The sequence below is a fragment of the Pseudopipra pipra genome, chromosome 4, assembly GCF_036250125.1.
Source record: "Pseudopipra pipra isolate bDixPip1 chromosome 4, bDixPip1.hap1, whole genome shotgun sequence".
Classification (NCBI taxonomy): Eukaryota; Metazoa; Chordata; class Aves; order Passeriformes; family Pipridae; genus Pseudopipra; species Pseudopipra pipra.
The window spans coordinates 56,192,949-56,214,810 of NC_087552.1; positions in this window are offsets into that span (position 1 = coordinate 56,192,949).

Consider the following 21,862-nt stretch of genomic DNA (forward strand, 5'->3'; position numbering starts at 1 on the left):
AGTCAATATGATTTAACAGGCAACACAATTTAAAAATGCTTTGCCTAACTTCACTTGTCCTGTGCATGGAAGGGGAGCAGAAAGCCTCTAACCAGTAGGTATATGTATATACACACAACATATATAGGTATATTTATACATTATTTATTGTGTATTATATGCACTACACATAATAATTTTGAGATATTTGTTTGAAATATAGAATAGATCTGTACATTTTTCATATGTATTTTATAAATTTATATATGAATGTAATCTTAGTGTTCTTCCGGGAGAAGGAAATTTTAATATTACAAACTTCAGCAAGACAGAAATAACTAAAAATATATTTCAAAGGATTAACTGGGCACAAATTGATGACTTGAATAAGTCATCATTGAATGCTTCTTTCAGATTGCTGTACATCAGTATATAAAATAGGATCTAATATAGAAAAATAAAAAACAACAGAAAGAATATTTTCACATGTGATATATTCTAAGCCATAGTATTTTCAAGTAATTCAATATATTGTTAGACTTACAAATATATCCACATAATTCAGAAATAAAGTTTAAAAAATATTGACAAAGTTTAAAAACTTAACTATGCTGAAGATTTATTTGTATAATTTGCTTCTATCAAAGTCAAAATTTGGACAGTATAAAGTTTTTAAAAATTTATACAGTAGAGTTTTCAAAAATTCCTACACATAGGTAGGTTTCATACTAATTAGAAATAGTGTCAGAGAAGGATTCCTGAGAATGGTAGTAAAGGCTGTGAAAATGCAATGGTAGTATGATAACCAAGTCTGACTAAACTTGGATGCCACAAGTGTGAACTTGAAATAATTTTTACAGTGTAATAGAGTATACACTGGATATTAGGCAATTCTGATCTTAGAAGTTGATCTCAGGTTGCTTTGTTACTTTCACAGCAAGAGATTTAGCTCTGAAACAATATCTTCCTACATTAAGAATATGAATGATGGTGTTAAAAGATGACAGAGATGATTCATTTATGTGCCAAAATTTAAAAAAAGTCATTAGGAGATGGAGAACCTGGTTTAAGGTGCTAGGAAACCAAGTAGAGAACAAGGTAGGAATAAACTGTGGGATTAGTACTCGTTCTGCCACAGATCACTAAAAAACAGGGGCAATGGGGACACAGGTAGATTTTGTCTGTGTTATATGGATCATAAATCATAATAAAAATATGATAGTAATAATAATAAGATGAAGACTGGAAAGCTTTTATAAATAATAGCAAAAAATAAGCATGGTGTCCAAAATCATGAGATGCTTTAGCATATTTCTTAGGGCTCTTAAGAAAAGGAGTAATTCCAGAGACGAAACTATTATAAGAATGTCTTCAGTCTGCTAAAACAAGAAGGCAATAGCAGTTTTAAATTATCATAACTCTATTGAAATAGTTAAGGAAATATTAATTTATATCAGCACAGGTTATGTCAGTCTATTCTGTATCAGTTCAAGACTGTTATTAGCATAACTGACACCACAGATAGAACAGCTGTAGCAAAAAATGTTAGTAGTTTTGATCTTATATCTTGATATTAGCAGATTGAATTGAAGAAGAAGAGAAGAAGGAAAAAAATCATTTGTGAAATCAAAGAATAATAGAATCATTAAGGTTGAAAAGGACCTCAAGTCCGATGTTCATCAAGTGCCACATCCAGTCATTTCTTGAATACTTCCAGGGATAGTGACTCCAGTATTTCTCTGGTCAGCCCAATACAATGCTTAACTACCCTTTCAGTGAAAGAAATTCTTCCTAATATCCAACCTGAACCTCCTCTGGTGCAACCTGAGGCCATTTCCTCTTGTCCTATTGCTGGTGGCCTGGGAGAAGAGACCAATCCCCACCTGTTAACAACCTCCTTTCAGGTAGTTGTAGAGAGTGATAAGGTCTCCTCTGAGCCTACTTTCTTCCAGGCTAAACAACCCCAGCTCCCTCATGGATGCTTTCAGTTGTATTGCCATGTCAGTGAATGATCCCATATTAATCTGTTAGGTTGTTACAGAGCAAAATTGGTCAGGGGGACAGTAAAGCTCCTTACATACTTAGAAAATTTCACAGTAGCATCATAATAAGATGGAATGATGGGCCTTGATATTTAGAATGCCAGAGTGTGATTGTCTGAAAACTAATGTAAAATAAGTGATAACTTGACCTGGCAAATATAATTTTTGGCAAGGAAGATGTAACAGGAAAGCTGCTTGAGACACAATGTAGGGTATATTGCGAGACTGTAGATATGTCTGTTCTACTCCAGATAAGTATTAAAGACATAACACTATAATTCTGCTAAATAGGTCAGACATCATAGATAAAGAACTATTTACAGATCTTCAATATTTCTAATACATTAACCATTCATATTCATAGTTTCAAACCTTCTCTCTGTAATAATAGTTAATATTTAATAAGTATGAAAATTGCCTCACATTTTGGAAGTGGGTAAAATAGATAAATGGATTTTAGAAAATACAGGGGATTGAATCAAGTTTGTTTGTAATAATTTAGGATGCACTTGTATTCCATTATGTAGCTAACGTTATAAGAAATGTGTTCAGACAGGAAGGCAAACGAAAATGTTTTCCCATTTTACTGTGTTTGTGTGACACAATTTTGGTAGCAGGGAGGCTACAGGGTTGGCTTCTGTGAGAAGCTGCCAGAAGCTTCCCTCATATCGGTCAGAGCCAGTGCCAGCTGGCTCCAAAATGAACCCACCGCTGACCAAGGCTGAGTCCATCAGAGATGCTGGTAGTGCCTCTGGGATGACATGTTCAAGAAGAGTAAAAAAGCTGCTGTAAAACAGCAGCTGGAGAGAGGATTGAAAATATGAGAAACAGTTATGAAGACACCAAGGTCAGTGAAGAAGGAGGGGAAGGAGGTGCTGCAGATGCCAGGGCAGAGATTTCACTGAAGCCTGTGGTGCAGCTCATGGTGAGGCAGGCTGTTCCAGTTCATCATGGAGCAGCTGTCCACCTTCAGTGCCTGGAGGATCCCATGCCAAGGCACTGGGATGCCTGAAGGCAGCTGTGACCTTGTGGGAAGCCTGCACTGGAGCAGGCTCCTGGTAGGACCTGTGGCCCATGCTGGAAAAGGTTTACTGTCAGGACTTGAGACTTCATGGATGACCCAGCCCAGAGCAATCTGTTCCTGAAGGACTGTTGGAGGTACCCAAGGTGGAGCAGTTTGTGAAGAACTGCCCACGGGGAGCAGTCATGCTGGAGAAGTTCTTAGAAGACTGTCTGCTGTTGGAGAAACTGCATGCTGGAGCAGGGTAAGAATGTGAGGAGTCCTCACACTGAGGAGAAAGGAGTGGCAGAGACAGTGTGATGAACTGACCACAACCGCCATTCCCCATCCCCCTGTACTGCTGGTGAGTGGAGGAGGAGAATTTAGGAATAAGCCCAGGAAGAAGGGAGAGGTACGGGGAAGGTGTTTCTGATAATTGATTTTATTTATTTATTTATTTTTATTTATTTATTACCCTACTCTGATTTGATTGGTAATAAATTAAAATAATGTCCCCACTTAGTCTGTTTTACCCATGTTGATAATTGGTGAGTGATCTCTCCTGGTCCTTATCTCAAGCCATGAGCTTTTTGTTGTATTCCCTTTCCCATGTACAGTTGAGGAGGGCAGTGATAGCCTGGCTTTGGTGGGCACCTGGCATTCAGCCAACATCAAACCACCACACCTGCTCAGACTATTTTTCTTGAATACTGAACTAATTTTTTCTCTACACGTAACATTAAAAAAAGTGATGTCTGGTAGGACTTGGAAGTAACTTTCTAATTTATCTGGGGACAATTACCTTGTGCACAAAGAAGATGGTTTATTGGATAAATAAGATCATTAGAGCTCTTGTGTAATAAACGCCCTATTTAAGCACTTCCATATTTTAACATTCTCAGTACATGCAGAACATTAAATAATGAGATCATGCTTTTAGCATAATACTAATTAGTATAACATCTGGGTGGATATTCTTCATATTCAGATGGATTTTTTTGCTGGTTCACTTATGAGGGAAGATTGATGCTAAAAATTTTGGGATATATATAAGAAAGTTTACTGCTCAACCAGGCTAAGATTAGTGCTAGGCTGCTAGTGATCAATTTCCTGATTGTCAGCAGTGAAAATTCCAGAAGAAAACCCCACAGAGTTATATTCTTTTATAGCAAAGATGAAAATCAGAAAGTATCTAACTGAAAACTGTGAAAAGCTTCTGTCACTGTCTGTGAAGTCTCCAGTTCTTTCAAACTCTCTCTCTGGCTCTGAGCTATTCTACTGACACTCACCTGTTGAACAAGTCAAAAAAATCCTAGTTTCTCATCTTCTAGTTAAATTTCATATCAATATCTAGCTATATGGCTTACATTAACTTATTTCTCTCATCATTTTTCAAAGGCCCTTCTTCATTACATATCCCACAAAACATAAACCTTTAAATTAAAAACAAATAAGCAAGGTAGTGCCAGTGTAGTAAGCAGGGCAGGATGCCATCAGGAATAGAATTTCTCCCACAAGTGCTTTTTACCTCACAACGAGTTCATTAATATTCATTACAGACTGTAATGATTTTTCATTAGTTTCTTATATGCTTCCAAGAACTCTGGAAAAATGTTATAGGGGAAAAAGTTATATAGAAGCAAAAAACGGAAGAGCACAATAACAGATTAAACTTCCACTAAATAACTTTGAAATGGTGATATTTGCAATGTTATTATGTTTTTCAAAATTATCCTACAATTTGCACGACGTATTTTCTCCTGGATTATCAATTCCATAGTGATATTCACTTTTAGGGTAATCACAGGATAATTTAGGACTCAGTTGCTCATGTAAAGCTGTTGTGAAAGACCTGTCAGAATTAGTGCTGTCCCCATAACATTTTTACCAGAAGTACATAGGACCTGATTCCAATGTACTCTAATTACTTTAAATATATGTGTTTTTACTGATTCAGTATTTTGAAATTATATTGCTGTTCCACAATTATATATAGATTAGGCATGTGTGTCACAAACTAGATTTCACTAAGTCATTTATGCATGATCTAAAATCTACTGAATATACTTACCTTGTCAGTTCTATACCTTTCATACACAAATCAATGTTTCAGTCATTCAGTATAATGTAATGGTGAAACATTGTTGACGACAGAAAACCTGGTACTTCTTTTTATCACTCCCATTTTTTAACTATGAAAAGTTAAGTCCTAAGTAAACTCTTGCATGACAAAAACATTAAATGGAGACATATTTTAAATAAAAAAGAATATTTTCTTATGCAACAATTTATTAAAAATATTCTTTATTTAAACCAATATATTTTCAAGCTGTATATTAAATGTTTATGGCCTTTAACTGATAAGAGTGTTACAAATGAAATGAAAATGAGTACGGCTTGTAAGAAAATCAATATGATATGCCCACACCAATAGCAGCAGTTGTCATGAATATCATTTATCATCTGTCAGCACAATATACCATGCACAAACTGTAATGTAACAACATTACATTTACCTCAGCAAAGTTCTTTTTCACATATAAAATAATGCATTAAAACTGTCAATCTAGGTCACAAAACTAAACATTCAAAGAAAAAGGAGTATATAAAATATTTCTCTACTGAGATATTTTTATTTTGAATAGTAGCTTCCTGTAGGGGGTGGACGGGACTCCTGAGCAAGAGGTGGGTGAAGAGGCAGGGTGATTCAGATTTCTCTTTGCTCAAGAAGCCTGCTCTGGCTAAAGAAACACGTTGAGAGTATGTGTGAGAACAACCACCTTTTGTCCTTCCTGTGGAAACTGCTCCTTTGCGAGACTAAACAGGGAACATCTGAAGAAGATGCCAAAGAAGCACTGCTTCCCACAAGTGGAGGGAGGGAGACGAAAGGGGGGGGGGGGGCACCTTTGATATGCATGGCCGGGAAGCCCTGGGATGTGTGTGCTTTGACCACCCAGCTGCGACTCGTTGCTGCAGCTGTGAGCGTCCCCTGAATAAACTTCCATCTCTGCTTGAAAGTCAGTGCTTCTGCCTTCTGATTTTACCTGTGTGAGCATTGGAACTTGCACTTCCTTATATCTGATTCTGTCCTTTAACTTCCTTTGTTTTAAACTTGGTTTTGTTTTAAACTCTATAATGGTGAAAATGGGGGTTATTTTAGGTTCTTTTAAGTTATTGCCAAAATCCCATTTACTTAACAGAAGACAGAATATAACTGAAGAAATACATATATTTCTCATATGCTTATAGGCACCAATAGGGAAAATGAAGTTTTTTATGAAATAAAGTAAGTACTTAAATGTTCATTCTTTTAGGAATTAAATACTTCCTTTTTACTTTAAATAACAAAAGATACTGGCAAAATGAGCTAAAAAAACAATCTATGCCTATGTTACATAGATTTTGTAATAAATAGGATACTTTTGTTACATTATTGACAATATTTAGCCTGTTCTGTAAGCATAACTGCTATTATACTCACACCTTTAAAGTTATAAATACTTGCAAACAGAATTTTTTCAAAGCTTAAAACTGATATCCAATGTCTCATAACATTTAATTTTTTCTTTGCTATTTTTGAAAGTATTCACTGAGGAAACTTTTCTGTAGTCTTTTTACACAAAATAAGTCTGTTTAAGAGATACTGAATTGTTTTAACACAGTTTCTTTCAGCTTATATTTCACTGTTGTTTCCACCTGCTATGTCCTTTACACCTGATTAAATAACTTTGCAGGCTCCAGAGAACTGATGAGGCAATACTAAGATTACAAGTTAAAGAGTAATAATAATATAGTCTATCTTTTCATCCCTTCTGAACATCAGCCACTATCTATTTTGAGAGACAAATTTGGTTTTGAGTAGAATAAAAAAATACCCAAGAATTGGACCCTCCTCACTTTGTGTAGGATCTATTTACTTTCTTTTCTCTATTTCTCCTTTCCCCCAAATCATAAGCTTTAATTTCACTACCTCACAGGAAAAGGCAACTTTTAACAAATTCAAGCTAGTGTTTTCCATAAGAGTAGAGATACAAAGCTAGACATTAAAGCATGGTATTTACCGATTATGACCTTCTTTTGTTTAGACGTTCATATCAAAATAATGGACTTGTTTTCACAGGTTTTCATCAGAAACTACTTGTACCTTCAAGTTTTCATGGAAGGTGAAAGGGATTTTTCTCTACTGGCTACACTATTAGGTGAACTTTATATCAGTTCTTCCTCATATTCCAAGCTGCATTGCCTGTGGTCTTGTGTATTTCATTTGTGCCAATGTCTAAATCAAGACAATTGTCTTTTCTATAGCAATTTCTATTTCCCCCCCCCCCCATATTTCCAGTTTTATGGCTATCTATCAAGTTCACAAGACATACTCTTAAAATTCTTTTACATGTTGTTACCATTTCCTTATTTCTTCTCTAGATAGCAGAAGAATTTTTTTCTGTTTAAGTACAGAGGAATAGACAAGCAAGACCCAGCTATCAAGTCAACTGAATAACCTGTAGTAGGCCAAGAAAAAGTATTATTTGTACTGGCAGTTTCCTAGTGGTTAGTGAATATGGAATCTCCAGGTTGTTGGCAGGTTTGGTGTGTTAATATCCACATTCAGGTAATATGCTCAGTGTGCCACATGATGGACCACAAAGTGATTTGTACATCACAGCAAACTCTGTGCAGTGTGTCCACCCTTCTTTAGTCCCAAGAAGATATATACTTTTCTATGCTTAGGAGAAACTAAGCCTTCTCTGAGGAATGCTAAGCCTAACTTTTGCTTATGAATGTCAGAAACAGAAACAAAGTACAGAATAATTTGTTCTGTGAAAAAAAAAAAATCTGATTAACATCTTTCTGTTTCCGAAGTTCGTTCTTGCCCAGGTTTGCCTTGGTTTCACCTGGAACTCTGCTGTGGGGTTGCTTAAAATTAATCAAGTCTAAAATGTTTTGAAAAATGTTTATGATTCAAATAATAATAACTAAAAATTAAAAAGTCCCTAGAGAGTTTCTGACCAGCTTTATTCTTGAATGCCCAGTGGAGTTGTTTATTTCTCCAACAGTTTTTAGCCATGCAAAAGTTGCTGTTAATGGGAGAGGAAAGACACAGGAGATAATGCCCTAATACCATTGTTTAACTGGTTCATCATTAATTTATACTTGCTTGCCTGCTTGTGGTTAAAATTCAGGAATGGTGCCAATATTTTATATTTCCATCCATTTTGCTTAGTGCATGCCTCCTGAAGAGACCTCAAGTATGAGCATCTAATAGAAAATCATGCTGTGGCACTGACACCCTTCTTTCACGTTGATGCTGATCCGGACAACAATTTTCGCTTTATTCTAACCAGAGCATTTCTTCTAAATTTTAATTTTACCCGCTCATGTGGTAAGAATTCATCTTGGTAATCAGTCTTCGTAAATGAAGCTTTTTTATCATTCCATAAGAAGTTAGTAAGAGCATATTTCCTTGATATTTTCTCACAACACATCAACATGTTCTGGTTATAATTTAGTATGCTTAGACAATGAAGGACAGAAATCCTGTGATAATTTTATTTTAGCTATTGAACCTCATTAACTACAGGATAGAAAAGATAAGTGTAGCCTTTGTACAAATGTAGAAACATGTAATCTGAATAAATATTTTCACTACCTGAATGCTTGTGCTAACCTCTGCAACTGTGGTACAAAGAAGCATGCAAAATATGCTGATTTGACTTTGTACAGCTCAGTATTTTCCTAGTATGATAGTATTATTTACTAGTGTGGGCTGGTTTTGTTTCTACATCCATAGCTATGTTATCATGATTTCACATGTCACCCTGGATCCCAAGAGATATGACAGATTAAAACAGTTAATGATCTGTTTCATAATTATATGGAACTGAATACTGTGTATGTTGGCATACTTCAATAAATTTAAATACCCAGAAGCTAGGAGGGCCATATGTTTGAGTTTCCTACTTAGAGGCATATCCTGCTGGAATTTCTTACATTTGCTAATTTATCTCAGAGTTCTGATTTTATAGATCAGTTAGAAAAAATGCATTTAGCCTTGTTTTAACATATGTTCACTTCAGTCTTTTATCTGGTCTCTGCAGCTTCATCATTTTCCCCCTCTTAAGTTTGCACAAAGGATGGCCCCCTGAGTGTGGAAGGAGATGTAGCACAGCTTTGGCACATGTACATGTGTGTTGGTGGAGCCTGGGCACTGAGCATATTCAATTAACTGTGAGTTCATAGAAATGAACTGCATATAAATCGTCAGACACAGAGATTTAAGTTGCATTGGAAACTTAATGTTTGAAAACTCAAAACAGAAAACATTGGAGATTGCATTTGTTGGTTTGGCAAGAATTTGGATCTGCTGAAACAGGAGCAGCCAGGGAAGATGAATAGGAATGTAAATTGTCTGAGACGGAGTTTGGTTGTCATCATGAATTTTCCTCTGCCTGAGTACTTGTAATATGATCTTTTGGGGGACACACTAACAAAGCATAATTTCTGTTCCCAGCTCTCTTCTCTGTCTTCACAAAACCTCTGCCACAAATATCCTTCCCCAGTATTTGCATATTTTATCTCTTTTTTAAATCTCAGAAGTATAATAGTGTTGGTAAATATGCTAGCTACAATCACTGCATACCAAGGACAAATTGTGTAAGTGTGCTGATTAGAAATCCAAGGCATTCTGAGTCATCACATGTGAGGTAAGACTTCTCCCCACAGAATTAGCACTATTAGACAGTTAAGTAGAAAAGAGATTTATTTGGATCTATATAGACAAAACAACTTTCAACTTTTAATGTCTTCACCACAAATGTGGTGTGAAAGGGGTTTTAATGTGGTGTGTGAATCATATATTCAGTTTAAGGAGATATAATGAGATTTTGATCCAAGCTACAAAGAAATAAATAAAAGAACAAAGAAATTGTTTAAAAGTTCAGTGAATGTCACATCATATCAATACCTTTATCATGAATTGCATTGTGTTACAGAAAACAAACAACACAGATTAAGAAATATGACCCTTTGAATAGTTCATGTCATGCAAAGTATTAAATTTCCGGAATATTAGCATACATACTGGAGAAAAACATATAAATTTTAAGAAATGCTTTGTTTCTGAGAGATGCTTTTGTTTATTGCTTCCTCATTCTAAAGGTTTAAAGGATAAAATATTCTAATATTATTTTTATTCTGGATTGACATATAATTTCAGTTAAGCTTATAGTTAGTCTTCTTTTGCTATCAAAATCATAACACAGTAAACTGAATAAGATTCACTTCCATTTTTATTAATTTTTATTCTATACTGAAGAGAAAAGCCTATGCTGAATCTGATTAAATTAAAACCCAAACCATAACAAATATGTGGTAAAAAAAGCTTAATATATGATCCTAGAGAACAGCCTCCATATAGTTTGAATTTAACCAGTTTCTTTGTTCATTATTACAGCACTTTAAACTCACTCTGTTTTATTCGATATGTGCTATCACTTTATTTCTTCTAGTTGTTTTATATTGAAAAGATTAAAGTCATGGCTGGAGGGTCGGGCCCAGAGAGTGATGGTGAACGGTGCTGCATCCAGGTGGTGGCCGGTCACTAGTGGTGTCCCCCAGGGATCAGTGTTGGGCCCAGTTCTGTTTAATACCTTTATTGATGATTTAGATGAGGGAATTGAGTCCACCATCAGCAAATTTGCAGATGCCACTAAGCTGGGGGGGAGTGTCGATCAGCTAGAAGGCAGGAGGGCTCTGCAGAGGGACCTGGATAGACTGGAGAGTTGGACTGATTCCAATGGGATGAGGTTCAACAAGGCCAAGTGCCAGGTCCTGCACTTTGGCCACAACAACCCCATGCAGCGCTACAGGCTGGGGACAGAGTGGCTGGAGAGCAGCCAGGCAGAAAGGGACATGGGAGTTTGGATTGACAGGAAGCTGAACATGAGCCAGCAGTGTGCCCAGGTGGCCAAGAAGACCAATGGCATCCTGGCCTGGATCAGGAACAGTGTGGCCAACAGGTCCAAGGAAGTGATTCTTGCCCTGTACTCAGCGCTGGTGAGGCCACACCTCAAGTACTGTGTCCAGTTCTGGGCCCCTCAGTTCAGGAAGGATATTGAGGTGCTGGAGCAGGTCCAGAGAAGAGCAACAAAGCTGGTGAAGGGACTCAAGCACAAGTCCTGTGAGGAGAGGCTGAGGGAGCTGGGGCTGTTCAGCCTGGAGAAGAGGAGGCTCAGGGGAGACTTCATCACTCTCTACAACTCCCTGAAAGGAGGTTGTAGCCAGGTGGGGGTTGGTCTCTTTTCCCAGACAACTATCAGTAAGACAAGAGGGCATGGTCTTAAGCTGTGCCAGGGGAGGTTTCGGTTAGATATTAGAAATAAATTCTTTACAGAGAGGGTAATCTGACATTGGAATGGGCTGTCCAGGGAAGTGGTGGATTCTCTGTCCCTGGAGGTTTTTAAGATGAGACTGGATGTGGCACTTGGTGCCATGGTCTAGCAACCGCTGTGGTAGTGGATTAAGGGTTGGACTTGATGATCCCGGAGGTCCCTTCCAACCCAGCTGATTCTATGATTCTATGATTCTATGGTGTCAGCTCTGTAAAGATGTGGGGAACTTAAAGGTTTGTGAATCCCTGGGAGGTAAGGATATTCGGTTTGAGTGAGAGTATCTGACAAGCAGTTTATTCAATAACAAACAGAAACAAGAGACAGGAAAAGTAATAAGTAAATAAACAAAATGAATCAGGAGATAAAGTGAGTATACCAAAGATGAGAACTCCCAGGCCACCAATGGTTGAGACACTGATGAAGTCACTCCAATGTTACCATGACAAAGCTAAAACAAAACTTTGTAACTGATAGGAAGGGGAAAACTAGATTAGTATGGAACTCATGGGAATGAATAAACTTTTTATGGGATATATCAGGGGCCTGTTAGAGAATGTTTTAATATGATTGTGAAAATGTGCAAAACTACTGTGGAGTGCTTAGTGGAAGCACCAAAAGTGGGAAGATGGAGGGAGAAATTTTGATCAGGGAGTAGCAATGGAGAAGGGGGGAGAGGGGAATCAAGCATCACATTTAAACAGGATGCTGACAATACATTTTTGTGGCCAAACCCTGTGCCAGTGATATTAAGCTTACAAGTTTTGTAAAACTTAATAAACTCTCTTTCTATTTTTTATGTGATTTAGCTCCTATTTTCCATGTGTTTTAGCTCACTATTCTGTGAGTTGGTCTAGCTGGTATGTAGGAGATCAGACTTGCACTCAGGCTAGGCAGAAATACCTGCTCAGGCACAGGGAGTGCATCCTTTCCCTCCTTCTCCGACTGTGGTGTTCCCTCTGCTGCTTCTTACTCTTTCTGTTCTGTCTGCTTCTGCCTGTCTGGAATTTTCTACCCTTTCTTAAACACATTTTCACTGAGGTGTCATCAGCTTGTCTGAGGGGCTCAGCCATACCCTATACTGGGTCCATTAGAATGGTCTGAAGCCAGTTGGCACGGGGCAGCCCCAGCCTCTCCTCACTAAGGTCACTCCTCAGCCCCAGCTGCCAGTGCCTTTCCACATAAGGCCAGTAAACCTTCTTATTTTATATCAGGTAAGTATGAATATAATTCCCGAACTTAAATCAGACACCTCGTGAACAGGAATAACTGAATGTGCAACACTTTTTAAGGAAAGCTGCAAGCTTTTAACCAAGAGATACCTTAAAAGTGTGTCTAACAACTTACATAGTGCTGCATGAAGTACAGAGGCACTTCAACTGCAAAATAATAATATAAAAGACTTATTCTACCTTTAAACTTAAAAGTTAATTCTTGAGTACTTTAGTCATATTGCAAGATATAAATTATTTTTAAAGTAGTATGTGATATTATCCATAGAGACAAACGTGGGTTTATGTGCTCATACTTGAGAATTCCGGGTAAAGAAGAGATGTAGCTATGCTCTCATTTCTAAGAAGCGAGAGCCTGGCTGTTGTTATCTTTCCCCTAGTACCTTAGGACAAAATCAGAACAAGGAGATGTTCAGCATATCCTGCTCCAGGTTCCCCTCTCTCCCAAAAGGAATTGACATTACTGTGTACCTCATGTCCAAGATAAAATACTGTGATGGCATATGACAGAGGAAAGTATTTTGATGCCACAAAGTATCTTCAAAGTTATGAATGGTTAAGGAGACAGTATCTCTTTTTGAGCTAACTAAAAAGTGAAGGGACAAAGAAAGCACTTGTTTCCCGAAAGTAAGCACCTACCTGTAGCTCCAAATAGGACCCATGAGATTATAGCTCCAGGTATATAGCATTCTAGGATTTAATTGCCCGGTTATTTCATAGAAAATGAAAGGTTGGGTCAGTTCATTTCCTTAAAAAAATAAAAAAAATAAAAAAAATTAAAAGACTACATGAGTGCATTGGTACTCTTGTGTAGTAGCAATAGGGAAATCTATTTTCTGTGTCTCACCAGCCTACATACAGCTCACCCCATCTGGGACAGTGCCATGACTGCCCACACATGTCGGCTTCTCTTCAAACTTTTTTTGCCACTGCATTGCCAAGAGTGGAAAGAATGGAGACCCTGTGAGGATACAAGCAGGCTTAATTTATCTCTGGAATTCTAAAGGAATTGAACTACTTTTACTGGTTTCTGCTGCAGGAGAATACTCTTTCATCACAGGCCATGGGTGCAAAGTGAATATTTCCAGTACTACACTTGTGTACATTTTTAGAGATATTTGAGAATATTTTTACATTTAATATGGAGGAATTTACTTACTTTTCTCATTTATTTCTAATGAAACCACCAAAAGAAAGGGTGTTACTTTTCTTTTTGAAAACAAGTTTGGATTTTCTTGTGTAATGTTAATAGGACGTTATCTGTAAACATTACGCATAGTTACCAAATTATAGTAAAAAGGAAAAGTTCCTAAACCTATAAACCTACTTTTAAAAATTACTGTCTTTCTTTGGTGAGAGAGAGCAATGGTATAGAAACATTCACTCAGTACATATTATCTTTAAAACTCATCAGTACTCCCTTAAAATGAAAAAAGTTAACCATACCTTTTCAGGAAGTCAATATGACAAAAAAGGAAGATTTTCACATAAGGCATGTGTTGTCTGAAGCAGAATGCCTGTGAAATACAGAAGAATCTCGAATTTCCTTTTTATAAGTCAACTGATAATTGATTAATATTTTAAACAGTGAAGAAGTGTATCTTTTGCACTTTATGTACATTGATACCCTTTCAAATCATGCAATTAGGAAAATAAGCACTTATATCTCTGATATTAAAGCAGTAAGCAACTGAAAACTAGGGCCTTCTCTTTCTGTTTACCTATAAAGTGTAGTTCCCACTAATGACACCTCATAAGTAAATGATGATTTTTATGTTAAAAATTGTTATTTTCAGTTACTTGTTCAAACCACGAGTAGTACATGTTACAGGAGGTTTTCACTGGCCTCAAGAGACTGCACTGCTGGGATGCATTACCCTTGACATTTACCTGTCTGATTAATTGCTGGAAATGTACAGAAACAGTCAAAATATTTTTGGCTTGGGTTTTTAATCAGCAGATTTTTTTAATATTTCAACCTATAATTTGAAAGTTTTAATTTCTTAGCTGGCATATTTGATACAGTATGCCACCCTAGACTGCAACAGTGTGATATACTATGCAAAGTAATAAGGTAAGAATAGTTAATGCAATGTTTCTTTCCATTTCAAACAACAGCATGATATGGTATGATATCTAAGGTTAAACTTCTAAATTTTATTAAATGTTTTTGAAGATCCTTATGGCAGTGAATTTGAACATAAAATGTCAAAAATATATACACTTTTAAATTGTGCAGAAAATATATAAAATCTGATGACTAAACATAATCTTTCATTGCATAATGCAACCTTTTTGAAAATATGTTAAACAGTGTCAAAAATATTTTGTCTAAATTCATTTCACTTTATGTAAAAACCACACTTAAAGTGGACCATATATACAAAATTAGCTACATATTGATTTTATCTGAAGTTGAAAAAATTTGACAGTGTCCACCTGGCAGTACTGAAGCAGACTATACATGTCACAGTCAGGCAAATATTTATCTGCATATAGAAGTTCTCAGGAGAAGAGTGAGTTTTCAGTGTTAAACCCTATGTTTGTTTTCCATGGCCAGGTTTTGGTAGCAGGGGAGCTACATGGGTTCCTTCTTCCAGAAGCTTCCCCTACATCCAGCAAAGCCAATGCTAGCCAGCTCCAGGAAGGACCCACTGCTGGCCAAGGCTGAGCCAATCAGGAATGGTAGTGATAGTAATGCCTCTGTGATAACATAGCTAAGAAGGAAAAAAGTTATTGTGCAAATGAAAATTGCGGCCAGAGAAGAGTGGAATGAGAGCACAGGAACAACAATGTAGTCACCAATGTCAGTGGAGAAGGAGGGGGAGGAGATGCTCCAGGAGCCAGAGTTGTGCCCCTGCAGCCCATGAAGGACCATCGGGGTGCAGAGACCCACCTGCAGCCCATGGAGGAGACCCACACCAGGGCAGGTGGATATCTGAAGGAGATTGTGACTCCATGGGAGGCCCATGATGGAGCAGGGTCCTGGCATGGACCTACAGAGCTGTGGAGAGAGGAGCAGGAGCAGGTTTACTGCTAGGACTTGTGGCCCTGTGGGAGACCCATGCTGGAGCAGCCTGTGCCTGAAAGACTGTGCCCCATGGAGAAATGACCCACGTGACAGCAGTTTTGTGATAAACTGTTGCTTGTGGGAGGGACTCATGCTGGAGAAGTTCATGAAGGACTGTTTCCCATGGGAAGGACCCCACAGGAGCAGGGGAAGGACTTCTCTCCCTGAGCAGCAGCAGAAACAACAACTGACTGTAACCCCTATTCCCCACCTCCCTGCACTGCTGGGGGGAGGAGGGAGAGCATGGAAGGAGGAGGGGGGGGGGGAAAGGTATTTTTAAGATTTATTTTTCTTCTCATTATCCTACTCCGATTTTTTTAGTAATAAATTTAATTAATAACCCCACTTTGAGTCTGTTTTGCCGTTGATGGTGATCGGTGAGTGATCTCTCCTGGTCGTTATCTCAACTCATGAACCCTTCATTATATTTTGTCTCCTCTGTCCAGTTGCAGAGGGGAGTGAAAGAGCATCTTTAGTGAGTACATGGTGCTCAGCCAAGGTTAACCTACTAAAAACTCCTTTTCAATGTAAGTTTTCTTCCATTTAGTTCTCCATAAATAGACTTTAATATAAAACATGAATTTCTAAATTTTGACAAATGTCTCTCCTTTCATCTTGCACTTTTCTTTAGTTATAGCATAATTGCAATGATCAGATGGCACAAAGAAGTAATACCTAGCTGAAAAATTGAGTAGCTAAATTGGAGATAACAAATTGCTCTCTAGAATAGGACAAAAATCTGAATGGATAAATGGATAAATAATGGAAAAATAATGGATAAATCACCCATTATTCAGAGATGGATTCACCACAGGTTAAGTACTGTAGTATTTTCTGTTTATAATATTAACTTGTGTACTGCCATCTCTTTATGACCACATAAATTGTCAGTTCTTTCATTTCAGCAGTATCATGATATTATATTATTATACTTATTTTTCCATGAGTAATGAATCTAATTACTCAGACAGTCTATTTATAGATCACTTATGTATTTTTAAGGTTCAAGCTATTTCTTATTCTTGTATGTAATATTTTTTTCTATTATATTGAATATAATTATTATGTAGCCAATATATAGTTATAATAGAGAGTGTGTCCAGCAGGTTGAGTAAGGTTATCCTCTCTGTCTACTCTGCCCTGATGAAGCCCCATCTGGAGTACTGTGTCCAGTCCTGCATTCCCCAGTTCAAGAAAGAGTCCAGCTATGAAGGTGATTAGGGGACTGGAACACCTCTATTAGGATAAAAGGCTGAGAGCTGGGCTCGTTTAACCTGAAGAAGAGACAACTGAGATGGGATCTTAACAGTACATGCAAGTATCTTAAGGGTGGGTATCAAGAAGACAGGGCCAGACTCTTTAACTGGTGCCCAGCGGCAGGACAGGGGGCTTTGGGCACAAACTGAAACACAGAAAATTCCATCTGAATATGAGGAAAACACTCTTTACATGAAGGGTGACAGATTACTGGAACAGGCTACCCAGAAAGGTTGTGGTGTCTCCTTCTCTAGAGATATTCTGAACGTGCCTGGATGCAATTTCATTCAACATGCTCTAGGTGAAACTGCTTTACTGGCGGGCTGAACTAGATGACCTCCTGAAGTTCCTTCCAGCTGCAACCATTCTGTCATTCTGTGATTCTGTGATAAATGTAGATCAAATTGCTGTAATTTATAATTTGGTAGACCTAGTGAGTGAATAACCTTGGGCAGCATAAAGCAAAAAATCTCACAGAAGATTAGGATAATAACAGTTATATTGAGATTAAAAAGCGACACACTTTTAAAGGATTTAGATGCTTTGTGATATTTTGTACAGGGTATAGTTCCTTAATTTCACTGTCTGGTGTAAAACAGTAACAAATTCTCTATTCAAGTTTCTTATTCCAACTCTTAAATATCACTGAGCTTTTCAGCATCTACTTACCTGCAGTTCTGAAATAAGCTGGAGTCAGTCTTGCTGTCAAGACTATTCAGGCATTTTATATTAATAGTCACTGAACAAAACCAGAAATGACCCTGGGACTCCCCAAACTAGTGAATAATTAATTTATCTTATATAGCTAATTTAAATAAAAAGTATCTGCAAAAATAAAACAGTATCTGCAAAATGGATTTGCTTTTACTTAAAGAAAAGAAAATGAATAAGGATAAAATAGAAAAAATGCTAATACTAATGCCAGCTGGAGTAAGAGAGTTGCAGCTAAAAAACTATGCCCAGTCAAGAGCTAGGAGACAGACTACTGGGAGAAGAACAACTCATAAAAGCGTTTATTAAATTGCAAGTATTTGGTACAGAAAAAAAGAAAGGAGGAAATGTAAGTAATTAATCATTGCGGGGCCAACAGAAGTATGAACATCATATTTAGCAATACATCATTACTGAAAAAAAGTTAAGGTGTATTTTGTATCTAGAAATAAAAGATAAGTTAGCACAATGATGTTTTATAATCTGTAATGAAATATGAACATATAATATAGATAGAACACATTTGAATCAGAATTGGTCTGACTCAGTGTGGTGGGTTGACTTTGGCTGGCCACCAGGTGCCCATCAAACTCCTCTATCACTCCCCTTTTCTGTAGGATGTGGAGGAAGAAAATAAAGAAAATAATAAAACCCCCCACCTAATGTGTGGAGATAAAGGCAGCTTAATAATTAAAAAGCAAATGCCACATATGGAAGCAAATGAAAACCCAAAAAGATTTATTTTTTACTACCCGTCAGCAGTTGATATTCAGCCACTTCCTTGGGAAGAAAACCTCAGCAGACATAGCAGTTGCTCCAGAGAGAAATGCTTAATAATGAATGTTTTCCTGCATTGTTTTTTATCTTAGCTTTTATTGCTGACCACAATGTATGGAATATACCCCTTGATCAGTTTGAGTCAACTGTCCTGGCTACGTCCCCGCCCAACCTCTTGCCTGCCCCCAGCCTACTGACCTTTGGAATGGAGTGTGGTTGGAGAGACAGTGCTGATGCACTGCTCAGCAGTAGCCAAAATACTGATGTGTTATCAACACCTTTCTAGCCAAAGTGAGAAAAATATTGGTATTATTTGGGTTTGCCTGTTCACTTCATATCAAATTCTGTTTTTTTTCTTTTTACGCCGAAATCATACTAGTTAATGAGAGCAAGGTTTAATGGAATAAGCTGTTCTATCATTTAATATCAGGTTATTGCAATGTATTTAGGAAGTAAGACTTCTTTTCCTCCAGAAACTCTCTTAAATATCTGTAACTAATACTAGTAACTAATTTTCAGGGGAAAAAAAATAACCACTTGAATTTGCATTGATGTTTAAAGTTTCAGTTTCATATTTTCTACTCCTAAATTAAATACACTAAAGTGTATAGGTTAACTGGTATTACTAATTCTAGTTCCTAAATTAAGTATTTAATTGAATCTCTAATATTCCTCAATGCAAACATTTCTGATTAGAGAGATTTTTTAGGCTGATGCTAGATTTTATTTTTATTCTTATGTACTGCCAGCTGACACACATTTGTTTGAGTTTCCTTTTTTTAAAAGAATTTGTAGAGAAATGACTATATTTTAAGACATCAGGACTGTCTGAAAATCAGCATTAGCAAGTGTTCATTGTTTTCAAGACAAAAATACGACTAGCAAATTCCAGACTAGAATTGAGCAAATGAGAAGCTATAATATGTATAAAAGAAATTCTAGTGAGACATTAAGGAACATAATGTTTAGATCTTCCACACTCTTTTTTCCTGATAGATTTTTAATTACATTTTTATCTTTCCCAGAGAGCAGCAAAATTAAGACTTCACATTTGCCCATATTATAACATACCCCTCTACTTAGAACTTTGTTTCATTCAGTTCTAGTGAAGAATCTTCTTTACTATTAGCTATTCTTCTAATATTTCCTGGAAATTGAAAAATGTAGAACTTTCCAAGTCACTACAAATATTTATAAACACTTCAGACTTAGTTCTGCTGACTGCTAAAGAGTTTCTGTTTGTTAGTTTGTTTTTCCCTTCAAATAATATTATTCATTATTACAAATTTAATATAATTAATGAAAACATGAAAAGACAGTATTGTCTGGCACGCCTTAGTGTGAAAGTAGTTAATTTGAAGAAGAAAATTCTTGAGATAACAAGTGGACAAGAGTTAGAATTGAGAATGTTAATCATTAGCTTAATAATAGAATTTAAGACATATATTGAGGAAGGCTGGTCTTACAGCAGTAAGTGCAGTGGACACTGAGGTTTTAATGTCAGCTCCTTGAGTACTTTCCCATGCAGAGCATTGCAAATGTTGAGGAGTCTGAGAACCAACACTTGCAAAGCTCACAAACTGCTGAAGTAGCTGAGAACATGAGAAACATAAGCAAAAGTACTTCTTAAACAAATCTGTACTGTTTGCCAGCTGTGCAGATAGTTTACCTTTCTACTTAATTTAATAGAACAATCAGTCTTCCTAGAGAGTTAAGAAAATTCACCAGAGCAATTGAACACTTAAAATTTTGCATGCAGTGACAATGGAGAAAAAAAAGGATGCAAAATTTACGTATATGGAAAAAGCTGAATTCTCTAATTTTGATGAGTGCAGTATGAAGATGATCTGGATTCTAGTCTGTAAACAATGCAGACAAAATATTGACATGTGTTATAGGTTACAAATCTGAGAGAGAAATTTTTCTTTCCCTGCTTCCCTGTAAGAGAAACAGAGTTCGAATAGGGAAGGGGGAAGGGAATCACTTAGCCTTACAAAAGAAATGGCTGGCCAGGCTGCATTCCATGCTAATGGCCCATCAAAGCTGGAGTGAGGGGGGGGATTTGGGGAGCTGGCCGCCTGGACAGAGGACAGGTCAGACTGCAGAGCTCTCTCGGCGGGACAGAGACAGGGACTGTGTCCGGGCATTTCTGGAGGAAAAGCCTGGGAGCCAGTCTTTCTGGTTCTTTCATCCTGGTAAGGCCTGACCACCGGCCCTGCGCCACCACTGCCTCGTGACTCCAGCCGGGACCTACTGGGTTTTTTTCATAGGAGAGGTCTGTGCTTGCTGGGAGAGAAGGGGAGAGCCTTGGAACACCGTCATCTGGGAACAGTGAGTCCCATAGGGGTGAACTGCTTTTCCTTCTGCCTTTCTCCCATTGGGGGAATGGTGTCCATTTTCCTTTTGGCTTCTCCAGCGATTCGAGACCACCCCCCAGGCCCCTCCCCATGCGGTGACTGCCAGAGCCCAACAGCGCCCCCTACCGAGCACCACAGAGAACTGCAGGCCCTGCACCTCCAGCGATCCAACAGCGCCCCCTGCAGGCCACGATTAGGACTGTGCTAAAGGACAGAGAAGTATTCATTCAGACCTTTTTTTGTTTGTTTGTTTGTTTTTCTAGGATTACTGTATCTAGTTTTTTTGTGTTCTGCTACTGTTTTTTGCCAAACATACATATATCTTTTAATAAAGGGTTGTTATTTCTTCTGTTTTTTCCACACTTCCTCGATTAAAGCCCCTTAATTTTGAAGTTACAATTGCTGAGAGAGAGAAGTTTGGTCTATCTCATAACTCATCCTCTTTAGTAAACATTCCAGTCTCATCAGACCGTGACAACATGTCTCTCTATGTATGATTTCAAACCCTCAGATCTCATTTGTTCCTCACAAAAATCCAGAAAAAAAAGATTTCCTTGAAAAACCCCTTGGCAATTTCTAGTGTCTATTCAGAAAGCAAGCTATTATTTTCTATCCAGATGTAATTTATAGCCTGTATTTGTGAACAAGGCTATGTCCAGTCATATTTTAAAAATATTGGAGACCCCACAGACTCTCAGAAAAATGTGTTCCAGTGTTTGACCACCTTCACAGTAAAAAACAGTAGGGTTTTTCCCCTTATGTTTAAAAGGAATTTCCTATATTTCAGTTTGTCCCCATCTGCTCTTCTTCTTTTGCTGGGCACTGCTGAGAAGGGCCTGGCTCTGTTGTTCTTACTCCCTCCCATCATATGTTTTTACATGTTGATTGGATTCCCTAAGCCTTCTCTTTTGCAGGCTGAGCAGCTCTCGTAGTGTTTCCTTACATGAGTCTTTCCCTCCAGTTCCTTGATCAGCTTTATGCAAAGTACAGAAGTTCAAAGTGTAAAAGAGATTAAATTTTCAAACTGACATCTAAAATACAAGATTTGTTTAG